Raw genomic sequence first — 23,518 nt, 5'->3', positions numbered from 1 at the left:
CCTTTCCCAAGCAGGTCAGCTGATGGACGACCCCTAGCTGAACCAAATCCCGCTGCTTCATCAAAGCCCGGCTAAAAACAGCCTTGCTTTGGCAGTGGAAAGTGGAAACTCCCAGCTCCCTCCTAAGGCTCTTAAGCAGGTCAGCCCACCAAAACCCAATCCTTCACTCCAGCTTCTCTTGCAAAGTAGGGCAGGCCAATTATGCTTTACTGTCCTGAGCTACGTGGGGCTGCGGGCAGGGAAGGTTAGGCCCGGGCGCCGGTGCAGCCGGTGCAGCCGGCAGATGGGAGCCAGAGAGCCGGCCAGCCTCTCCCATCAACCTCTTTTGTCAAAACAAAATTAAAATGCCTGGGCTCTCGCTGGCACCAAGCTTCTATTCAAGGTAAGAAGTATTTATCGTAGTGTGTTTGGCTCTGGGCTCCAGAGACTGGCAGGTGTCTCGATCCCTGCCCCATCGCTCATGCCTTAGACAGTGCCTGGCGCAGAGTAGGCATGCAGAAAACGCCTGTTCCTGCCGTCACTCAGTGAGCATCATTTTACTGAGCATCTATTATATTGCTAAGGAGCTCCAGTGGCCATGTGGGCTGGGTGCTGGGCTGCTAATCACAAGGGCAGCAGTTTGAAACCACCAGCCGCTCCCTGGAAGAAAGACAATGAGGTTCTCCACTCGCGTAAAGTTACAGTTTTGGAAAGTCACCGCGCAGGCAGTTCTACTGTCACACAGGATCACCTTGAGTCAGAACTGACCCGATGGGGTGAGCTATTATAGTGAGCTAGGCTGCAAACCTCAAAGTTGGTCGATCAGACCCATCGATGAGTTCCTATAGAGCAGTGGTTCCCACCTTCCTAATGTCATGACCCTTTCATACAGTTCCTCATGTGGTGGGGACCCCCAACCGCAAAATTATTTTTGTTGCTACTTCATCACTGTCATTTTGCTACTGTGATGAATCATAATGTAAATATCTGATCTGCAGGATGCATTTTCACTGTTACAAATTGAGCATCGTTAAGCATCATTAAAGCATAGTGATTAATCACAAAACAATATGTAATTATATATCGTGAAATATTTATGTGTTTTCCCGATGGCCTTAGGCGACCCCGGTAAAAGGGTCATTCGACCCCCCCAAAGGGGTCATGACCTACAGGTTGAGAACCGCTGCCCTAAAGATTTACAGTCTTAGAAACCCGATATTGGCTCACAATGCGTTGGCATCAACTTGATGGTATTGGGTTTGATTAGTGTGCTCAGTGTCCCTGAGTGGCACAAATGGTTAACTTGCTCAGCTGCTAATCCAAAGGTTGGAGGTCCAAGTTCACCCAGAAGCACCCAGGAAGAAAAGCCTGGGGATCTTCAGTGAAACCAGCATTGACAACCCCGTGGAGCCGGGTCATCAAACTATGACCCGGGGCCACATGTGGCCCGCCGAGGACATTTATCTGGCCCATCCGCTGGGTGTTTTTGCCCCGTTTGGTTTTTTTACTTCAATATATGTGCAAGGCCGCGTGTCACCTCAGACCAGCACCCCAAGGTGCTGTCGCCTTTCCCTGGCCCCTGTACCTTTTCCTCCAATGGCATTTCTAACCCCTAGCCCAGGTTCCAGGGACCAGAGGCGCTGTGATGGGCCTGTCTGATCCTGAGCCTTCCAGCCCCTGCGAAAGGAAAGGTTCCAGGCCAGCGAAGCTTCGGGCCGCAGCTGCCCCACAGCGGGACAGGAGGCTCTGGTCAGCAGGAGTCCTGGGGCAGGTGGCCCAGGACAACGACTTTCCAAACATAAAGCATAAAGCTCGGAGCTAAAGCCCAGGGCTGTAGGCGGAATGGTGCTCGTGTCCTCCAGGCACTTCCAGTGTTGAAATCTGGTTTCCGGAAGCCAGGAAGGCGTCCCCATGACAACCGAGGATGGCTCTTTGAGATCCTTGCCTTGGAGCGAGCGAAACAGCCCTGATTCAGAGTGCAGGCTTCTTATTCTGTGTGGGTGCTCAAGCCAGGAGCTGTTTCTGGAAAACTCTGGAATGTGCCCCAGAAGGCCCAAGAGAATGCAGAAGGAAGATGCTCCCGACCAGTAACTACAGCCTGGCGCTCGCTGCAGTGCCTGCTGCTGACCTATGACCTCTGTCAACTCCTTCTCAGAGCTCCTCCGAATAGCTCCCGTCAGCCAGCTCCTCCTCTCCATCCCCCAGGACGTTGCAATCCTCTTCAACATCATCATCGTCTGCCTCATGTTCTTCAACACCTTCGTCTTCCAGGAGGGTTGGTCAGCCTCCTGTTGCACAAGTTCAAAGACACCATCCTCCTGACAGTGGTCTACTTCGCCCCCAGCATCTCCCTTCACATCTGGGTGATGAACTTAAGCTGGAAAAACCCCAACCACTATGTCTGGACCAATGGCCTGCAAACACTGTGTTTCTGAGACTAGCGGCCGTCCTCTACTATTACTTCTATAAGCGGACGGCTGTGCGACTGGGGAGCCGCGCTTCTACCAGGACTCGCTCTGGCTGCACAGGAGTTCCTGCACGGTCGAAGGTGACCTCCTCAGAACCCTGGGAGGCGCTCTTCCTTCCATGTGCTGCTCCCAATTGGAGGTTGGCCTGCTCGGACACGTGCAGGCCCATGTGGTCGGCATTCCCGAAGGAAGAGCCTCCCCTCTTGCACATTCAAGTGTTTGAGTCCCTCCTGCCGACCTCAGCTCCGTGCCCCACCCTCTCCTGCCCCACCCCTTCATCCTCCTCTCAGAACCTCTGACTTCTGGGAGCTCTGTGCCTGTCCTTTAGGGTGTGTGGCACAGGAGAACCTCCTGGGCCTGCTGTCCATGCACCACGTCCTCGTGGCTGAATGGGCCCAGAGGGAGGCTCCTGAGCACCTGACTGCCCACACCTCCGACTCTTAAATTTGATACCCAAGGTGCTTCTCCTCACCACCATTTTCTAAACAGGGAATAGATTTTTCCCTCACCAAAACCAAAACAAAAAATATATGTGCAGTGTGCATAGGAATTGGTTCATAGTTTTTTTGTTTTAAATTATACTCCGGCCCTCCAATAGGTCTGAGGGACAGTGAACTGGCCCCCTTTTAAAAAAGTTTTAGGACCCCTGCCATGGAGTATCATTCTACTGGTACACAGCGGGTCACCATGTGTAAGAATTGTCTCCAAGGAACTGTTTATTAGTTTAGCATCCTGTTCTAGGAGCTGGGCATACAACTTTGAACTAAACAATGAAAAATTCCTATCACCTGTGGCTGTGACTAGATAAGAAAAACAGATTATACACAGACACATACACACAAAACCACACTAAGTCCCATCGAGTTGATGCTTGCTCACAGAGACCCTGTAGGACAGGCAGGAATGTTCTTGTGGGTTTCCTAGACTGTAACTCTTTACAGGAACAGAAAGCAAGCCCCATCTTGCTCCCAAGGAGTGGCAGGTAGTTTCGAACTGCTGGCCTGCAGATAGCAGCCCAGCACATCACCACGATGTCACCAGAGCTCCAAAGTAAGCGTTGAAAATGAGCATGTTGCTGGGCTTGTGTTGATTTAGCAAAAGAAGGGCAGGGTGGGACTAGAGTGCCGGGGACAGACCAAGCCCACACCCAACTCACTGCCCTGAAGTTGAAGCCGACTCATGGCGACCCTATAGGGCAGGGTAGAACTGGCCATGTGAGTTTCCAAGACTGTAACTCTTCCCGGGAGTAGAAAGCCCAGTCTTTCTCCCCAGGAGTGCTGGTGATTTCGAACTTCTGACCTTGCAGATCACATCGCAAACTGTAATCACTGTTTCACCAGGGCTGTTGTTAGGGATAGAGGTGGAGTCACAACAGATGTTTAAATTGCATGTGGTCAGAGGAGACCTATGAGCAAAGGCCTCAGGGAGGGGAGGAAGGCAGCCGAGCGGCTGTCTGTCTGTCTAAGAACGGGTGCAATAGACAGTCCTGGAGCTAGTCTTAAGTGCCACAAACTTTGCCTGGTCGTTTGACACAAGCCATCTTCTTTGGCTTTCCTGAGACAAGTGACAAGTCCCTGACGAAGGACCAGAAGCCAGAGCAAAGTCAAAGGCAGGGCCAGCTTCCTGGGCTCACGGTCTCAGTGAGGAAGCCGACAACTCAACCACCATCCAGTGGCTGCCGGTGGATCCTGACTCAGGCCGACTAGAACTGTACTGAGCCCTGTTCCAAAGGAGATAGCCAGGCATTTCTTCTGAGGGGTCTCTGGATGGATCGGAACAGCCAACAGTCAAGCCTGTGAACTGTTTGGGCCACCCAGGGGCTCCTTTCATTGTAATAGAACCACCCCCTGGCTGTTAGCTGGACACACAGCTGTCTGAAATAAAGACTACCTTGCCCAGCAAACATTGCAGCTAGAGGTGGCCATGTGACCAAGTTGTGACCGATGGCCTGGGAGTGAAGGTGTCAGGCGCAACTTCCTGAAACCACATTGTAACATCCGTAGCAACGATCACACTTAAAGCCTGCTGCTGCTGAGTCACTTCTGACTCCTGTGTGGGGTGGTAGAGGGTAGAACCACGCGGTGGGGTTACTTGGTTACAGTTTTCACAGCAGTAGATTGTCACGTCTTTCTTCTGCAGCACTGCGGGGTGGGTTTGAATGGCCAACCTTTGGGCTAGAAGTTGAGAGCAAATGGCTTGTGCCACACTGTAAAGCACCCGCCAGCTCTCCACAGGCTACCTGGGGCTCTTAGGAGAGAGAGAAAGCACCTGGCACCTGGTGTAAGGCACACGTATGTTAGGGTTTCGTTGCGCCTTAGCCTCAAGGAATGCCAGCGGAGCAGGGGGAGGGAATACAATGGTGTGGACCTGCCTTCAACCCAGCCCCGCCTCATGGCTGTGGATGGGTGGAACGTGGTGATGCCAGCCCAGTTTCGAAAAGCCACACTTTCCGCTTGTTAAGGAAAAGCCCCAAATAGATCTGCATGTGAAACTCCTGAGTTTCAAGTCTGTCATTTATTTAATTAGGGATATATATATATATATCCTTCAGAAACACAAGACAGGATAAAATCAGGGTCTTAGCTGCACACAAGACAACGGTGAATTGCTCAAGCCGGCAGTGAAGGTCAGAGAGGATGACGGACCAGAAGGAACCCCCAGGCAGGAGGACGTTCTGTGTGTACAACAAAGGGGCTGGGAGTATGGGATCTGCCACCATCAGTAGGAGGCACCACAATGTCCCAGCTCAGCTCTGGAGCTCACACTGTGGCTCTGGTGGTGGCCACGCCCACACCAGGAAGGACAGGCAGGGTGACAGCTCTGTTCCGACAGCACCCAAGGTCTCCACACTACCCACAGCTTCTGGTCTGCAGCATTGCCTGGTAGAGCCCAGTGACCAGCATTGGCCATGGACTTCAATGGGCCTCTGTCATGCCTCTGACTCAGGCTGACTTTGGGTCTCAGTTTCCCATCAGGGGCTCTGCCTTCTAGAAGGTGAGCCTGAGAGGCAAATGGGAATCCCTGGCCCAGAGCAGGGGGGAGGGCAAGGGGAGAAAAGGGGGTCTTTGTATATCTGTGGTAGTTACATAATTTCATGTCAACTTGTTAAATAGGTTACAGGGGCAGGGTCTAGCGTGTCAATCAGGTCACAACCTGATTGATGATTTTGTGTGGGTGTGGCTTTCTCATGAGGATTCTGGGAACTCCTGTCTTCCTCCCTGGAGGTGAGACACACACACTCTCTGCTTCACCTTCCTGTTGACAAGCCACATGGAGCCATGCTGATGGCAGCCAAAGGCCTGGAGCTGGACGAGCCACGTGGAGACCCACGCCAGGGCTGATATGCTTCCATCACCACTGGATCCACCACTGGCCTGTGACTTTCTGCATTTGCCATCATTGCATGTGCTGCGTGAGTCTAAAGAGGAATTTATGGACTAGTATTGGACATATGGACTAGTATGGACTAATATCGAATCTATGGACTTGATCTGGACTGGGCTGGGATGTTTTCTCAACATACAATTGCTCTTTGATATAAATATCTCTCTCACACACACATATGAAGGTCCCTGGATTTGTTTCTTTAGTCTACCCAGACTAACACACCATCCTAACCAATGTGTACTGAGTGACCATTCTATGTTAGGGACTGTGCTGGTGCTTTTACACAGGACCTCATGAAATATTCAGATCATTCATCTATATGCCATCTTTATCCATTCATTCATCCATCCATACATTTATCCACCCACCAATCAGCCATTCAACTATCCATCCTTCTCTTCCACTATGCATACACCCATCCATCCATCATCCACTCACCCATCCACCCTTTCACCTATCCAGACAACAGTTCTTCATTGAGTATCTAGGTAACTAGCAGTGAGGAAGACAGACATAACCCCTGTCCTCACAGGATGTGCTTTCTGGCACTATAGAAAGTGATAGGCTTAACCAGCTAGACATGTGTTTAATGAACAGGTGGACAAGTTGTACAAGATAACTGGGGTGCTAGCTGTGTTGACAGCAGGAGGACCCCATCAAGCTATCCTGGAGAGCCAGGGCATGCTTTCCTGTGGAAGCTACTCAGAGTCAGAAGGAGCAGGTGAGCCAGGTGAGATGGCAGGGGAGAGGAAGTAGGGGCAGGTGAGAGTGCTAGGCAGAGGGAACCAAATGTGCAAAACACCTTGGGATGGAAGTGAAGGAAGGCCTGTGCAGGTGGTCCCAGAGGGTGACGGGAGGGCGACATGACTTGAAGGGGGTGAGGCTGGTGGGGTCCAGGTCCTGCAGAGCGGCTGGATTGAGTTAGAGAGTTAGTCTTTCTCTCCATGGAGCAGTGAGAGCCACTGGAGATCTGAGGCTGTGGTGAGGATGGAGGCATGAGAAGGCCGGCCCTACCCTCATACCCAATGAAGGGAGGGGGAGGACGGAGTGGGCATGTGGGCAGAGCCTTGGGAAGCCAGTGCAACAATACCCATGAGCACTGGAGCCTCTGCGAGTGCGCACGGTGAACACACTTGGCTGCTGAGCAAAAGGCGGGTGGTTCGAGTCTGCCCAGAGCGCCTCGGAAGAAAGTCCTGGTGACCTACTCCTGGACGGTCAGGCACTGGGAACTCAGGGTAGAAGTTGAGAGAAACGGAGAGTTGGATCCCATTCAGGAGGGAGTGGAGCTGGGTCTTGGGGATGGCTGGGGAAAGAGGAGTGATGATGGAGAAGGGGCGCTCAGATAATCCCCCGGTTTCCAGCTTAGGCAGCTGGCAGATGGAGCGGCCATTCACAGAGACAAGCAGCGAGGAGGGCATGCCAGGAGCTGGAGATGCCCTGTCCAGGTGGAGATACTGAGTTGGGGGCCAGAGAAGAGAAACCCCCTTGGTGGAGGCGGTGCTGCTCCAACCTTACAGACACAGAGTGGCCCTCACAGGCCGTCAAAGAACGTGCCCAGTCAGAGGCCAAGGCTCTGAGGCATCCTCTGGACCGGGCTGCCCAAGCCCCTGCTGCAGCCACAGCAGGACACTCGGAGCATCTTCGCCCCTTGCCAGCGGTTCCTTGGGGTCTTACTGCTAACGCTGGGAAGCAGAGCTCCACACCTTTTCTCCTCATCTTCAGTCTGGAAGCTCTGCCCGACTAGGATGACCCTGCTGGTTTGGAAATACCAACGACTTGACGTCCCAGGAACCCGCAAGCTGGCCCAGTAGGACAAACCAACAGGCGGGGCTCCCGCAGTCCCCAGATCTCCCCCACAAAGCCTCCGAAAGACAGCTAAGGCTGACCGGTTCCCTGTCCCCTTGTCCGGCTCCGCCCCTCCTTGGCCTCCTGCCAGGCTCCTCCCACAGCTCCTGAAACCTGGCTCAACCCCTCTGAATTCCAGGCCCCTCCTGGCCATCACTGAATGTCTGCTGAGAGGGGGTCCCTGGCTTTGACCAACTGGGTGGATCCTGGCTGCCAGCCAGGATTTGTGTGACCTCAGGCAAGTCCCTTTCCTTCTCTGACCCCATTGCCATTCTTGCCAAGTGGGGTTCACAAGACACCCCTCACCCAGCTGCTCTGAAGAAGAAACAGACTCCGAGTGCAGAGATCAGAGCAGAGGCCCCGCTCAAAGTACCCCCGACACAACGTCTGCCCTTGCTATGAGCTAAACATGACTCATCGTCCTGCCCAAAGACTGCCTACCACCAGCTCGTGGGAGCCATTGAGCTTCTGCAACTGGAACAGAGGTGACAGAGGAGATGCTGGCCGGGGCCGCTAGAGCCTTTGTTACAAAGGAAAGGGAAAAAAAGAAGCCAAAAAACCACGCTGGGCTTTTTCTCAAGAAAAACAGATGCCGGAGAACAGGTTTATCAAGGTGGTTTTCCGTTCCACTGTCATTTAAAATAAATAAGTCAATTTAATGTTTATAGAGTGAGCTATGCCTTATTAGGGACACGGTGAGCTGAGGAATCTCGGCCAAGGCAAAATGTGAGAAATTGGCGCAGGCAGAGAGAGTAATTACAGCGAGACTTTAGTGTGCAGCCTGGCCCAATGATCTTTCATTCCATCTAATTTATTAGTTTATTAGCTTTATGGCGAATATAGAGCGTTACACCACGACATGGGCCTCGTTTGATCAGAGCCAAACTTTCCCACCTTCCCTAGATGGCTACAATCAGGGAAGAGGCCCCTGCATCTCACCGGCTGCCAGGTATCCCAGGGAAGTTCAGGGCGGAGTTGCAGGGCCAGGGCTGGGGGCTGGGAATGGAGAGGCAGTGATCAGGGCAGCCGTCCAGTGAGCAGGCTGGTTCGAATGACCGCCCCTTTGCTGTCTGCCTCAGGCAAGCCCTTCGCATTCCCATCTCAGTTTCCCACCTGTAACGTGGAGGTAAGAACACTGCCTCCCGTGTGCGGCGCGGGGAGCTGGATATTCTGTTATTGTCAGGTGCTATCGAGTCTGCGCGGTGCAGTAGCGTCCCCGTGCACAACAGAACAAAACCCTGCCCGGTCCTCAATTGTCCCTCTGCCTGAGCCCGTGGAGACAGCGCAGGGCCATCCGTCTCCTCAGGGGCCTTCCTCCTTTTCTCTGGCCCTCCAGGTGACCAAGCAAGATGTCCTTCGCCAGGGACTGGTCTCTCCTGACAACATGTCCAATGTCTGTCAGAGGAAGTCTTACCGTCCTTGCCTCTTGGGAGCACTCTGACCTTACTCCTTCTATGAGGGGGCCTCAAAAAGCTCACGGAAAAATGGAATAAAGTTCTTGGAATTTTTCCACCAACATTTTGGAACCCCTTGGTGCCATCACAGACCAAGCTGAAGGGTCCATCACGCTGGCCTGGTGGTGCGTTAAACGTTGGGCTGCTTATCACAAGGTCAGCGGTTCGAACCCACCAGCCACGCTACAGCAGCAAGGCGAGGCTGGCTGTTCCTGCAGAGATTTAGAGTCGGAAACCCCTGTGGTGTGGTTCTACTCTGCCCAGCGTTGCCATGAGCTGGAATCTGCCGGAAGCAGTGGGATTTGGGGGTATAGACCTAGAGGCCCACTTCTAGGGCCTTCCTCCTACAGTGAGATGAGAACACCCCAATGGCAGACCCTAACACGAACAATAAGCTAGGTGCTGGGTTTGGCCTTTTGAAGATGATAGCCCCTGCAGTCCTCCCCACCACAGTGACTTCGTTCCACCCAGTGTCCCCACGGAGAGCACCTGCCTGAGACAGAGCACAGTCAGTGCCCAAGGGCATGGCCACGGGTTCCAGTGCTCTCGCCCAAGGACGCTGGGACACTTCCAGGGCCTGCCGTTGACCTCTCACCTGGCCGGTAGATGCAGATCCCACCTCTGCCTCATGCCTGCCGTGCGGCTTTGGGCACATCACTTGCCCTCTCTGAGCAGCTTCTTTCTCTCTCTCCCACAGATGAGGCAAGCGGCAGGAGCTGCCTCCTTGTGATGCCACGCGGCTTTCTGAGTCTGTGTGCGTGGTGCTTGCTGCGCGGCCGGGTGTCCCAGGCAGGCGCGTGCGCGGCACACGTCGGCCCTGTTATTATTAGTCTTGGGAGCTGGGGCCGCGTGCTCTAGCCTCTCTCTCATGGGGGCCGTGAGTCCGGAGAAGTTAAATGAAAGTGCTCAGAAGCCCTTGGCAGGGGTGACGAGGGCCAGGGAGAGTTACGACTGGACCGAGTCCCTTGGTCCCCACAAAGCACTCAATGTGCCTGGGAGCATTAACCCAGTGGGGGAAGAAAAGACATGAGCAAGCAAACACCCCGTCAAGGAAAGAGATATGTAATCAATGAACAGAGCCTCCCGAGCCTCTCCAAGTAATCATGAGGCGGGTCAGCCGGGCCCCTGAGGAAAGTGCTACAGACTGGGGGAGCTGGCTCCTGGGAACCCAGACTAAGGCACAGAACCACGTGAGGGGTGGGGGGCACCCTGAGTCAGGCCTGGTCAGTCTGGGACCCTGGGGCCAGTGGGGAGGCGGACCCTGAGTCAGGCCTGGTCAGTCTGGGACCCTGGGGCCAGTGGGGAGGCGGACCCTGAGTCAGGCCTAGTCAGTCTGGGACCCTGGGGCCAGTCTGGGTTGTGCATGGAGCCCGGGCAGCTAGGGGCCTGTTCCCCTTGATCTTGTGCCAAGGGAGGGGTGGATGAGCCCTGGAGCCAGGAGTGCTGTCCACTGCCCAGCGCCGTCTTCCACTTGTGCACTGGAACAAACATGGAAACTGAGGCTCAGAGAAGGTGAGCGACTGGCCACACAAAGCTTTGTCTCAGAGTCAGACCTTGAGCCTCAGAGCCATGCAGTGGTCTGAGCCGCAGCCTCTCTGTCCAGGGGCTCGTGTAGCCACACGTTGTTGCTGCTAAGTGCTGCAGAATCGGTTCCAACTAGCAGCTGGTCACACTGCCCAGCCCGGCGCCAGCCTCACGATGGTGCCCGGGCCTGACTGCAGCCACCGTGTCAGTCCATCTCCTCCAGGGTCTTCCTCTTTGCCAAGCAGGATGTCCTTCTCCAGACACTGGTCTCTCCTGACGACATGTCCAAGGACATGAAGTAGTCCTTGGCTCTGAGTGGGAGGCTGCATGTGATTGTTCTGGACACTGAGGGAACAGGGAGGAGTCAGAGACCAAGACCTGTCCTTAAGCTGCTGGCATTTGAGAAGTAGGAAGACCACCCCCCGATGAATAAATAAAAGGATCATACGGAGAGGAACAAAGGCGGTGAAGAAACAACTAATCAACCTCTCAACTAACTAAACCAACCATCTGGTATGGGTTGAATTATCATATACACACACACGCCCCCAAATATGTTCAAGTCCTAACTCTTGGAACCTGGGCATGTGACTTTCTTTGGGAAGAGGGTCTCTGCAGCTGTGATTTGTTAAGGTGAGCTTACTTTGGGTGTGACAGTGTTAGGCTTTGTGTCAACTTGGTTGGTCCAGGATTCTCAGCGGTTTGGCAACCATGGCCTGATCTGCAACGATGTAATCACAACTCATGAGCTGTGAAAAAAAGGGTGCGATATACTCCTTTTACTCGGGTCACAGTCCTGACGCAGTCAATTGAAGGGACGGTTCCTCCGGCCTGCTTCCTACATAAGTGGATGCTGTTGGAAAGTTTGCTTGCTTTTTACTGGGTTTGTATCCTGCATCTGGTTCACTGAAGTCTGGTTCTTTAGATGTTAGACAACAGCCTGTCATAATGCCTGCCGATCCTGCGAGTCTTCAACTGCCTGCCATCTGACCTTTATCACCATGTTTGAGGTGACATCTTTTCTTTGGCAAAGGTTTAGCTTTGCAACACCCTGGTGATGCTACTGGAAACTCACCCATCCATCCACCCACACCCCCATCCATCTATCAACTCACCCATTCATCCATCCACTCACTCAATCCATCCACTATGTACCCATCTATCATTCACCATCCATCTATCCATCCACCCATGCATCCCTCCATTCACACACCCATCTACTGAACCCATCCACCCATGTACCCTCCACCCACCTATTAACTCACCAACCTATCCATCCATTCACTTATCTATCTATACCCCCACTGACTCTCCTACCATTCATTCATCCATCTACTCACCCCCCCTCCTATCCATCCATCCACCTACCTACCCATCCACTCATTCACCATCCATCCATCCATCATATATTGATTGAGTACTGACTGGGTACTTGGGCACTGTGCTCACCTAAGTCCATCTCCTGTCCCCTCTAGCCTCATTTTCCCAGGACCCCTAGGCTCATCTGGTGTTGCCACTCACCATCACGCCCACCTAAACACACCCTGGGAAACACACATTCCTCAGGAGGGAAGCGGCATCTCCCTTATCCGGGGACTTCATTAGGCTGCCACACTATATTGAAAAGGAGACTTGAACCATTTGGAGCAAATTCTAATGGGAAGAAATGTCACGGCGACCCCTACTTTGTTCTGAACTGTTTACTAAATTAAGTCTTGCTGGACATTTTCAGCCTTCAATATTTTTTAATACTAGCAATAAAGTAGTTGTGTAATTAGGAATAAAGCTGACAGGCCGGTTACTTGTTTTTTGTTTTTCTTTTTAACTTAGAAGGAAAAGGATAATGTGTGTGTGTGTGTGTGTGTGTGTGTGCATGCGCGCGTGCTTGTGTAGATAATTTCCACCAGCCCCGGCTTTCTGACTGCAGATACATAAATTATTTGCCATCTCAGCAAATCCGTCCCTTGGCGGCGGGTCGGGGGGAGCTGTGTTGAACTCTGGAGTGGAAACGGCTCTTGTTGAGAAGTCTGGATTTGAGTTTGGATTCCCCAGCTGACTTGCTGGGTGAGCCCAGGGCAGTCACCCACAGTCTCTGCTCTTTGTCTTTTCATGTAGAGATTAAAGGGGCGGCGCTCTGGGTGAGCAGTGTCAATCCAGGCTGAGGGCTAAGGGAACAGTGACTCCCACGGAGTTCACAGCCTTGTCCTGTGCCCCAGGTTTCCATCATCCCACCCCTGGTTCCAATTTAATTGGCCTTGGCTTGCTTGAAGGAGAGGGTGGATGGATGGATGGATGGATGGATGGATGGATGGATGGATGAATGGATGATGGATGGTATATAAGTGGTTGGGTAGCTGGGTGGTTTGGTAGATGGGTGAGTGACTGGATGGATAGATGAGTGGGCTGATGGGTGGATGGTGGAGGAGTGACTGGTTGGGGGTGGCTAGGAGGATGGCGGGGTAGACAGGTGAGTGGGTAAATGGTGGGTGGGTTGATGCATAGGTGAGTAGGCTGATGGATGGATGGTGGAGGAGTGACTGGCTGGGTGGGTAGGTGGGTGGCTGGGTGGAGGGTGTCTCAGACATGTCTAGCATAACTTAAACAGACTGTAATTTCTGTGCCCAGCCCTAGCCCTGGGGGTGAGTCCTCCTTGCTCTCCCCCCTCCGTCTGGAGCGCCCCTCTCTCCATGTGCTGCAGCCATGGTCCAGGGCTACCTTGAACTCTTCTCTGTCTGATGCAGTGAGACCCACCAGCTCTGCTTCCAAACTCCTCCCCCATCACCTCTCTTTATCCTGGGACCCTCACCCTGCACAGTCCCAGCACCTCTGCTCTCTGCAATCTCTGGGTCCACCCCAACCCCTGCCGCCAAGTTGTCCTGACTCATCATAGCGACTCTCTTGGGTACAGTAGAACTGACCCAAAGGGGTTCCAATATGGTAATCTTTATGTAAGCAGACGGCTAGGTCATTCTCCCACAGAGTGGCTGCTGAATTCCAACGGCTGACCTTTCAGTCGGCAGCCAACTGCTTAACCACCGCTCCCCGAGGGCACCTAGCTTCCACTCTTTACCCTCCCCAGTAGCAAGGGCGGTCTTCTCACAGTGGACACTATAAAGCAAGAGCTGGCTGCTCCTCTAATGACCTATCATCCCTCTTAGAAGAACGTCCGAGCCTTCATGGGACAGCATGACCTGCCACACTGGGTCCCACACTGGCCTGCACTGTGGAAACCTACCCTCACCCCCAGTTATGAGTCATTGGCTGGGCCTGGCCAGGGCATTAGCAGTTTGTAAATGTCCCCAGGGCCCTTCTAGCATGCCCCTGAGACTGAGAACCTGGGCCCCACAGCTCAGCCACTCAAAATCGGCACCTGGGCCATCAACAGTCTCACTGCACCCCAAAGAACAGGCAGCCCGATAATGAGGTGATTCAGGTGCCCACTCAAGTTCCAAAGCCCTCTCCAGACAGTCTGGCCTCTGCGGAGTTCTCCACCTCCTTTCCCACCCTTCCAGGAGCCCCCAGCTCCCCAGTGCCCCCTGGGCCACTGCTCCTCCTTGTCCCTCTCCAGTGCTTGCTCTCCCTTTTACCTGGACGGCTGCATCTCGTAGCCCAGGTAGCAGAGAGCCCCGGTGCCTGACTTCTTCCCAGAAAAGCCCGTCGCCATCCCCTGTGCTGTCCCTGGAACTGCCCGGCTGTGAGGACATGGCACTCACACCCAGTCCCCACTGCCTCCCGATGGCTCCGCTGACAATGAGATGCTTGTGACTTGCTCTCAGGGTCAACAGCAGACTGAGCCCCCTGATGTGAGGTGGTTGCACGCATGCTGTGCTGCCTGGGGACATCAAGTCAGAAGCCTCACCCCACTGGCAAAGAGAAACTTCTACCCAGAGGTGGGGGGAGGTGAACTCAGGCCCAGCCATTCCCTAGACCGCAGAGGATGCAGCAGCTCGGCCCGCAAGCTGGCAAGACCCCAGAAGGGAGAGACTGTGCCTGAGAAAGCTCTCCCAGAGCTTGCTCTGTGATCTGGAGCAAGTGACTGTCCCTGTTTGGGCTGAAGCCCGAGGCCCTGGGCGTGGAGCCTGAGGGCGGCCCTGGGCATGGAGAGGGCTGGCTGTACAGGTTCCACCAGCTAATGGACAGATGGGAGCTAGTGTGGCCTTGCGAAAAGAGAAGTCACAGTATTTGGATAACCTGTCAGGCCCATTAGATCAACAAGCCCTGACTGAGACCCTGCGGACCCAGAGGTGAAGAGGGAGGGTCCTTGCCCCCCGCCCAGAGAGGGGAATCCAAGATGGCAGGCTGAGGATAGGCTCAACCCATGGTGATGGGGGGCACGCACACACAGAAGGGACCCTCCAGTTGCAGTACCTGAGTGTATCACCAGAGGGCAGCAGACAACTTTTCAAGCGCTGACCTCCCTGGGGAGGTCGAGGGGAGGGAGAAGGGTAGGTTCTGGGGGCCCCTGTGGCCACCTTGAACTCCAAGCAAGTAGACAGTGGGCTGGTGGGTGAGTGGGCGGAGGGGGCTGATCAGTGGCAGCTGTGACATCAACAGAGCCTCTCTGGGCCCCTTTCCTCAAACCTCTCCCCCAACTCAAGACGCAACCAAGGAGAAGCACCTCTAGTGCTCCCTGAACCTCCAGGAAGTCCCTGGGGCCTCTGGCATCTCAAGATGATGGCCTCATGCTGCAGATCACAGGGGCAGGGTAGGGTGGAGAGAGAACGCAGTGGGCATGTCCTTGCTGAACCACCTGTTGACCTGTAGTTGATTCTGACTTCCTGTGACCCCCCAGCGTGACAGAGTAGAACACTCGCAGGTTTCCTGGGTCACCAGGCCTTTCTGCCTCAGTGCAGCTGGGTAGATTCAACTATCAACCCTTGGGATAGTAATGAATGCAAAACCTCTGTGCCAAGCAGGAACCTCAAAGGACCTCTGTCTGCAGGTAGGAATGAGGGGCGGGGCAGCCTCATGGTGGTGAGAGAGAAGGAGGCCTGTCCCCTGCAGGGTGGCCAAGGATCTCGGCCCCAGGCTTTGGAGAAGCTGATGTGTGCGTGGATAGTTGTAAGGTGACTGAACCGAGCTGGTGTGGAGGTGGCGGAGCACCTGGAGCTCCACCGGCAGAGACTGATTCTCAGGCATTTGAGCTGGGCCCTGAAGCACCACCAGACTTCAAAAAGGCAGAGAAGGGCAGGCAACCCGGGGGCAGAGGAGCAAAGACAGATGATGTAGAAGTCCGAGGCTGGATGGGTGGGCGGAGGAGGGGGCAGGGAGCTGGACACCTGCTCCGTGGGAGCCCAGGCAGGGCAGCCAGAGCACGGTCGGTAGTAGGGATTTCTCAGCATGACAGACAGAGCTGTTGCTGCTGGAAGCTCCTGGCCAGGACCTGGTCGTACTTGGCCTCCTGAGCTCAGGCATCTGGAGGGACAACTGCCTGGGGGCACTACTTTAAGGTGGTGGCTGATGCTGTAAGCTTCCTACTTGGAAGCCCAAGTGTCCTGGGCAATAGACCTGTGTGTGATTGTGTGTGTGTGTATGTGTGTGCACGCCTATCTGTGTGAGCGTGCATCTCTGTGTGTATATGTATGTATGTATGTCTATCTGTGTGTGCACACGTGGACAACTGTGTGCATGTATATCTCTGTGTGTGTTCCCTTGCTGGTGTGTGTCTGCGTCCACCCACAGGGCACCGATTGAAATGCACCTGACACAGGTTCTGGCAGGGGTGGGGCCCTTAATGACTGTGGCCTGGGTGAGCTGTGGGTCCTCCGTAGCTCATGGACCCAACTAGCAGACTGGCCACCCATGGGCTGTGGTGTTCCAGAGCTTGAGGGTCAACTCTAGCTCCCCGCCTGGGAAGCTGTGTGAGGTTAGGCAGTGTCCTCCCCTCTCGGTTGGTCCATTTCATCATCTGGACAGCAGGCTCTGTGAGCCTGAGCCCTGGCCTCCACGAGGGCTAAGCTGCATAAAGGAGGGAAGAGACTGCGGCTGGCGGTGTGAAATGCCATGTCCACACTGTGATGGCCCGTCAATCAGCCTATCGAGGCAACAGCAGTGGCTAAGACCCTGTTCCAGGCACTGAGGACCCGGTTCTCAGGAGGGAGTCCCTGCCGGTGAGAGGGAGGCCCAGGAGGAAGGCTAAGAGGGGTTGTAGCCGTCTCAGTAGGGGTGGGGCACATGTTTGCTCCAGGGGCACCTGGTGTGGAAAGTGAAGAAAGTGTGGAAAATGCAGACTCGGGGGATTCTGCACTGCCAGCGAGTCATGGACAGCCTCTCACAAGGGCCTCTGGAGTCCTGAGAAGCTTGTCTCAGGCCTAGAGCCCTGGAGCGTGGGCCACACTGCCATTGTCATTGCTGGTCTGCTAGCCCCTGCAGGCCTTGCTGCAGGGACTGACCTCACAGCTGCCCCATCTCTGGGGTCACTCTGGTGGCAAGGAATGGATTGAGAGGTGCCTGGCTGGCCAACTATTTGGACACCTTTCACCCGAACGAGCCTGACCGTGGGGACCTGAGAACAGTGGTCCACTGGCCACCTGCCACCAGCTACAAGAATGTTCCGTGTCCGGGACCGTGCCTCCCTCCCTCACACCATGCCTACTCCCCCACGGTGGAGTCCTTGGGCCCCCACCCAGGTGATCAGATGGGAGGGGCTGTGTGGAACAGAGCTTTCCAAATCTCACTGCCAGCATCTGTGCCTGGAAGACTTTGTTAAAATGGCAGATTCCAGGCCCGGAGCAGACAGGGGATCTAATTGTCTCCAGGTGAGACCCAGGAATCAGCATGTTAAAGACACCTCCATGGTGCACCTAATGCAGGTGCTCTGGGGACTGGCCCTCAGTGTAGATGGCTGGGGTGCGGTGTGTGCAGAGACAATCACTCAGGGCAACCCAGCAAACCAAAAAACCCAAAGCCCACAAACAAACAAACAAAAATACTGACAATTCTTAGCGACCTTATAGATTGGAGTAGAAGTACCCCTGTGGGTTTCTGAGACTGTAACTTCACCGTGAGAAAGCCTTGCCCCTAGGTGGTTTTGAACTGCCGACGTACCAGTGAACTTCCCAACTTGCAGCCACTGCACTACCAGGCACCTCAAGGAGAACCTCGGGTGGTTTGAATTTCCCGAGAGATCCCCTAGTGGCCAGCAGGAGTATTGCAGCGCTAACAATCCTTGGCTTCACAATGGAGTCTTTCACTCTTGCGGCTGAAGGCTCAGGGTTTTCTCTGCTGCTTCCATGAAAAAGCCTGTCGTGGAATCTGCTACAAGTAAAGTGCTAAATCGGGCCCACTGCGATTTCTACACTGTCTCTCTTGCTCATTTGCATTCCAGGATGATCTCTTGGGTGGGGGAAGGAGAGGCACGGGTTTCTCTTGGGTCCAGAATAGGCATAAACTCCCTTAGGTTGCTTGAAGGCAGGGCTGTGCAAACAACGGTGGATCAATCTCACCCAGAGAGGCCTGGGGAAAGAGCCCTGGGGGTGTATTGGGTACACATTGGGCTGCTAACCCCAAGGCCAGCAGTTTGAAACCACCCCCACTCCTCGGGAGAAAGACAGGACTTTCTACTCCTCTATGGGGTTACTGTATCAGAAGCCCACAGGGCAGTGCTACCCTGTCCCATAGGCTGGCTGTGACTTGGATCGAGTCAATGGCAGCAAGCTTGCCTTGGTTTTTGAAAAGTGTGTGGGAGGAAAAACCAGGTGACCCACTGGTGGGACACCCCGGAGCACAGTTCCATCTGACACACGGGTCTCCAGGAGCCAGCATCTGGTCTGGGGTCTGCTCTGTTGCCCGGTGCCTAGCATGCGCCCAGCACATAGTAGGTCTCTAGCACCCATTTGCCGAATGTCCTCTGGGTGTGCGGACAGCACCTGTTATGCACATTTGCAGGGAAAGATGCACCGTCCATCATAGCCCACAGAGGGCGAACAGAACCAGAGAGGAGGGCGTTCAAAGCCACAAGGGCTGGACGGCACAGAGAACACCGCACCAGTTAGCCTCACAAATTGGCAGAGGAAACGGTGCCAAGGACATCATGTTCGTAAGAAGGAAGCGTGGCCTTCTGGAGAGGTTTGGTTCCCATCTTTGGGCCCCGCCATTTCAACCGGCTCAGAAGGAAGGCTTCTCCTTGGGGGTCCTTGCTTGCGTGCTTGGAGCGGCTTTCCTGCGCCGAGTCTTGGCCACGTGGTCCCCCGTAGTGTCTTGGCTCCTCCCCATTCCTGCGGTTGAAGGAAACCTACCCATGGCCTCCAGGACCACTACACACGCCAGCGTTGCCGCGGTGTCTCCGAGTCTTCCTGTTCAGCCCGAATCGCTCCGCTGACAGCTATCCGTTTATTCCTGGAATGGTGAGCTCTTTGTCTCCATGCTTTATCTCCCTGTTGTCTGCTCTCATCCCACCAGGATTTATTGTTCCTTTTGAAATGCCACGTGCATTCTGGGGTTACTGAGATGAAAAAGAGAACACGACCCAGCCTTGAAGGGGTGCCAGAGTGGATGGGGGGACGGGTGGTCAGGGAAAGGGGGAGGTGGGCCTCAAGCCCCTGGATGCAGAGCTACATGTGGCTGTGTTTTGGGGGTGCCGTGCCCCCAGCTTCACGATCCCATCTTTGAAGGAATCCAGGGCGCATGCAGCTGCCAGGCATAGGGAGGCATCCTGCCTCCTCCAGGCGCTCCCTCCACTGACTTGCTTTCTCCCCCATCGCCCTCCCCCGACACAGATGAAGCAGAAGGGGCCAGTGTGCACACGAGTCTCCTACGCAGTCTTCGGGCCTTCCTGCCTGCGCAGCTGCGCTCAGCCACACTATGCGAGGCTGGGCTGCCGGTGCCTGGTCACGTGCTGGTGCAGTGCAGGGTGAGAGTGGGTGACACAGGGGGCTCTCCTGCCTCCCTGTCAACCCCCAAGGGTGGTCAGGTTCCTTCTCCCAGGGGTGAGCCCACCCTCCACCCCACCCCCTTTTCTTGCCTGGCACATTCAGCCTGCCATCACTCGACAACCAGTGTGAGCTTATAAAAGCACAGCCAACCGGGGTGCACGGGCCAACCAGCAAGGTCCACATGGGCCTGCTGTGCCTGTCCCCTGCTGCACCTAACACATGGGGGAGCCCATGTGCAGCCTGGATACATAATGTGCCCACAGGTGGGTACCTCATGCACTGCTAGCCCGGGCCTACCGGCCAGTCTGCCTCTGCTCACACCTCACCCTTCCCTGCTCTCTGGACCCTGGGCTTCCCTGGTCCTGTGGCAGGTCCCAGAACACATGGCGCTCCTACTGACTGCAGGGCCTTTGCACTTGCTGCGCCCTCCTGTCTGCCCTTCCTCCCCAGTCCTGCCTGCCTGGCACCCTTGCAGCATCCTCTAGGCCTCTGCTTAGATGCCCCCTCCCAAGAGCAGCCTCCCGGACCACTTCTCCAGCAGCCCCCACCCCCCACGCAGTCGGCTCCTCGCCCTTCTTCACAGCGTGTTAGTCTCTCCTCCCACGCCTCACAAATTGTGAATTTGGCCCCGTGTCCCTTCACACACATTTCATTGTCTGCCTCCCCTCACCCCTGCATGATGCACCTCACAAGGACGGGTCTGGGGTGTCCTCTTTGTCATTCTGCCCCACTCTGGAATGAATGAACCACATATGTGCTGGTGAAGGCCCAGCGGCTGCAGGGTTCTGCCCCAGGACAGGCCACTTACCCAGAAGCAGGCAGTGCAGAATTGGCCACGACGCTTCCACCACTGACTGGTCCACTCACGAGCCCTGGCCAACAGTCCCCACCTCGGCAGGGGGGTGCCTCCCCCGGGCAGTGCAGAGTTGGTCACTACGCTTCCACCACTGACTCATCCATTCACGAGCCCTGGCCAACTGTCCCCACCCCGGGAGGGGGGTGCCTCCCCCGGGCAGTACAGAGTTGGCCACTACGCTTCCACCACTGACTGGTCCACTCACGAGCCCTGGCCAACAGTCCCCACCTCGGCAGGGGGGTGCCTCCCCCAGGCAGTGCAGAGTTGGTCACTACGCTTCCACCACTGACTCATCCATTCACGAGCCCTAGCCAACTGTCCCCATCCCGGAAGGGGGCGGTGCCTCCCCCGTGCCAGGGTGGGCAGGGACCTGGGAAGAAATTAGACAGTGAACTTCCTGTGAACTAGGGATACTTAGTCACCAGGCACCAAGGGTAAGGAAGGACTGCCAAGCCCAGGCAGGCAGTCAGGACTGGCCTCCTGGAGGAAGTGGCACTTCAGCTGACCCAGCAGGCATGGGTAGAATCAAGAGAGGTGGGCAGGGTGCATGAGGGGTGGAGAGAGGGAGGGAGGGAGGACACTGAGCTTCTGGCTGGCATCCAGATTTCTCTCAGCCCTAAGTACAACCCAAAACAACCCAGACCCACTGGCATCGAGTCAGTGCCGACTCACAGCAACCCTACAGGGCAGGGTCTTCAAAGGGCAGCCAGTGGCTCTGAACTGCTGGCCTTGTGGTCCCCAGTCCAGGTAACCCAGTATGCCACCAGCGAAACCCACCGATCGGCACGTCTCATGCTGAGCAGAAGGCATGTGGCAAGGACAGGGAGAGCATGCATCAGGTGGGGTGGGGGTGGGGGCAGTTTCTGGATTGCTACAGGCTCACCATGATTCACCCAGACAGCCACCGGGGGTCCCAGCTGACCCCTTTGGGCCACCAGGTGCTGGGGGAGCCTGGCCTTTGACAGCACAGTCCTCCCTGTAGGGAGGGGGGCCCTTAACCCACTCGTAGCTGTTGGGATCCAGGACTCTGCAGAGTGGGCAGTGGCAGGGGAGGGGTCGAGTCATAAGCCAGCAGGTGGGCTGTCATGTCCATCCTACGGTTGTCCCTGAGCCTTGGCACCTTGTTTGGGTCTTCAGAAGACAGGCTTGGAGACTAGGATCTGAGTGTGTGCACTTTACTTGGGGGAGGGGTTGCAGGAAGCACTGGATTGGGGGGAGTGCTGGAGGGGGCAGTTCTGGAGGGGGTCTGGGAAAGGAAGCTGACACAGGTGCATTATGGGGTTGTCTGGGCATCTGCATGTCACTGGACCTCTGTGGACTGAGGACCTGGGGCCAGAGCTGCCCCCCTGAGGGGCAGGGTCCAGACCACACTCCACGGGATTTCAGGCAAAGCTGTACTTCTGGCCTGGCCTGTGTGCAGGGTGAGTGGGCTCCAGTGCTCCGAGGCTGGTGGGTGGGCAGGCACTGCGGGGGATCTTCACTCTGACTCACTAGGACCCCACAGAACAAGGCAGAGCGGTCCCCAGAGGTTCCCAGGCTGTGATCCTGTGATCGCTACCTAAGCAGACCGCCCCAACTTCTCTGTGGAGCAGGGATGGGGAAATGAGGGGGAAATCCACATGGGCAATTGCTGAGACCTAGAGGATCACTCTCCTCTCTCCCACAGAGCCCTCCTTTCCCTCCCGCAGGGCTCCGTTTCTGCCCTCTTCTACCAGCACCCAACACCCTGACCTCCTGACCACCCCCTGTTGCCCCCACTGATCTCTCTGTACCCTGCACTGGTCTGTCTACCTAGATGCCTTGCTTATGCCCGACTCCCCCACTAGACAGCAAAGCGGGGTCTTTATTCTCAGCTATCCTCCAGGCCAGGCATCTAGTAGGTGCTCAATTAAACATCAGTTCAAGGAATAAGTCATTGCTGGTTTCAGGCTGGGAGGGCTGGGTTCTGAGGCTCAGAATCAGAGAGCGCCTCTGGGGACCTGAGAAGAGCAGGGGCAGCTGCAGTGTCACTTCCTCACCCTATCCATCCAATTGACTTCCATATCTCCGGGTCTCTCCAGCGGGGGCAGGGGGGGAACAGCTCCCGCAGTCCTGGGGGACCCCTCTATGTTACCCAGAAAACTGCTTTCTGCCAATTCTTAGTAATCTGCTCAGCCTCATTCTCCCCACTCCCCAGCTGAAGAGGAAGCGGCTCAGACAGCTGTGAGCTGGGACTCTCTCTAGTTGAGATGCATTAATTTGTAAATATCTTCATTTATATGTAAATTTGGAGTCCCAAGCCCCCGCTGCCAGTCCTAATGGGGCCCTGCAGCCCCTCCACCAGCATTCGCCTGGGCCTGCAGGCAATTCCGTGCAATTGGATTAGACCCCCCTACAGGGTTTGCTAGGAGCCCTGGTGGCATAGTGGTTAAGCTTTGGGCTGTGATCCTCAAGGTTGGCAGTTCAAAACCACCAGCTGCTTGGAGAGAGAAAGAAGGGGATTTCCCCTGTGAACAGTTATGTCTTGGGAACTTAAAGGGGCAGTTGTACCCTGTCCTACAAGGTCACTACCAGCCCCTTCAGCTGGGGATTTCTGCTTGCCACCCCCTGACCTTTCCACTGGTGCTCAGGGAACATGCAGGTAAGCATCTCAGGGCTCCCTGCTTAGGGGACCCCCAGGTTCTGGAGGTCCTGGGCTGGAATGAAAACAGTAGTGACTTAGTGCTGCTGTGTGTCCCTGGCCCAGCCTCTATCCCTCTCTGGGCCTCATTTTCCTCACCTGTAAGAGAAGCAAGGCAGCATGGTGTGGGATAAGAACTGGTGGCATGAGGGCTGACCAAGTTCATGTCCTTCTAGCTTGGGACTGCTGGGAAAGGCTTCCCTCCCCCGAACCCAAACTCACCACCATCGAGTTGATTCTGACTCATAGGGACCCTGTAGGACAGAGTAGAACTTCCCCTGTGTGTTTCCAAGACTGTACCTCATCTGTCTTGGGCAGGCTTTAATATTTTAAGAGGCCCCAAATCCTTCTTGGGAGGGAAGGGGTGCAGGGGAAATTATAAATAGGTGAACAAGCCTCTATGATGTCTTCTCCAAGCCCCTGTGTGTCTGCTAGGGGCCAGGGCTCATACTTTCTGAGAGGAGGGACAGCAC

At 55.2% G+C, this 23,518-nt stretch overlaps 1 protein-coding gene and 1 pseudogene across 1 annotated transcript in view; one reads left to right on the top strand and one right to left on the bottom strand.

Moving 5' to 3' along the window:
* IGSF21 (immunoglobin superfamily member 21) overlaps positions 1–23,518 on the bottom strand; it is a 292,572-nt gene that overhangs the window by 66,500 nt on the left and 202,554 nt on the right. The gene's annotated exons all lie outside the window — the stretch shown is intronic.
* Positions 2,054–2,891, top strand: LOC142428791 (transmembrane protein 138-like; annotated as a pseudogene).

The sequence above is a fragment of the Tenrec ecaudatus genome, chromosome 1 (genome assembly GCF_050624435.1).
Source record: "Tenrec ecaudatus isolate mTenEca1 chromosome 1, mTenEca1.hap1, whole genome shotgun sequence".
In the NCBI taxonomy this organism is placed as follows: Eukaryota; Metazoa; Chordata; class Mammalia; order Afrosoricida; family Tenrecidae; genus Tenrec; species Tenrec ecaudatus.
This window is presented reverse-complemented; position numbering and strand designations above follow the sequence as displayed.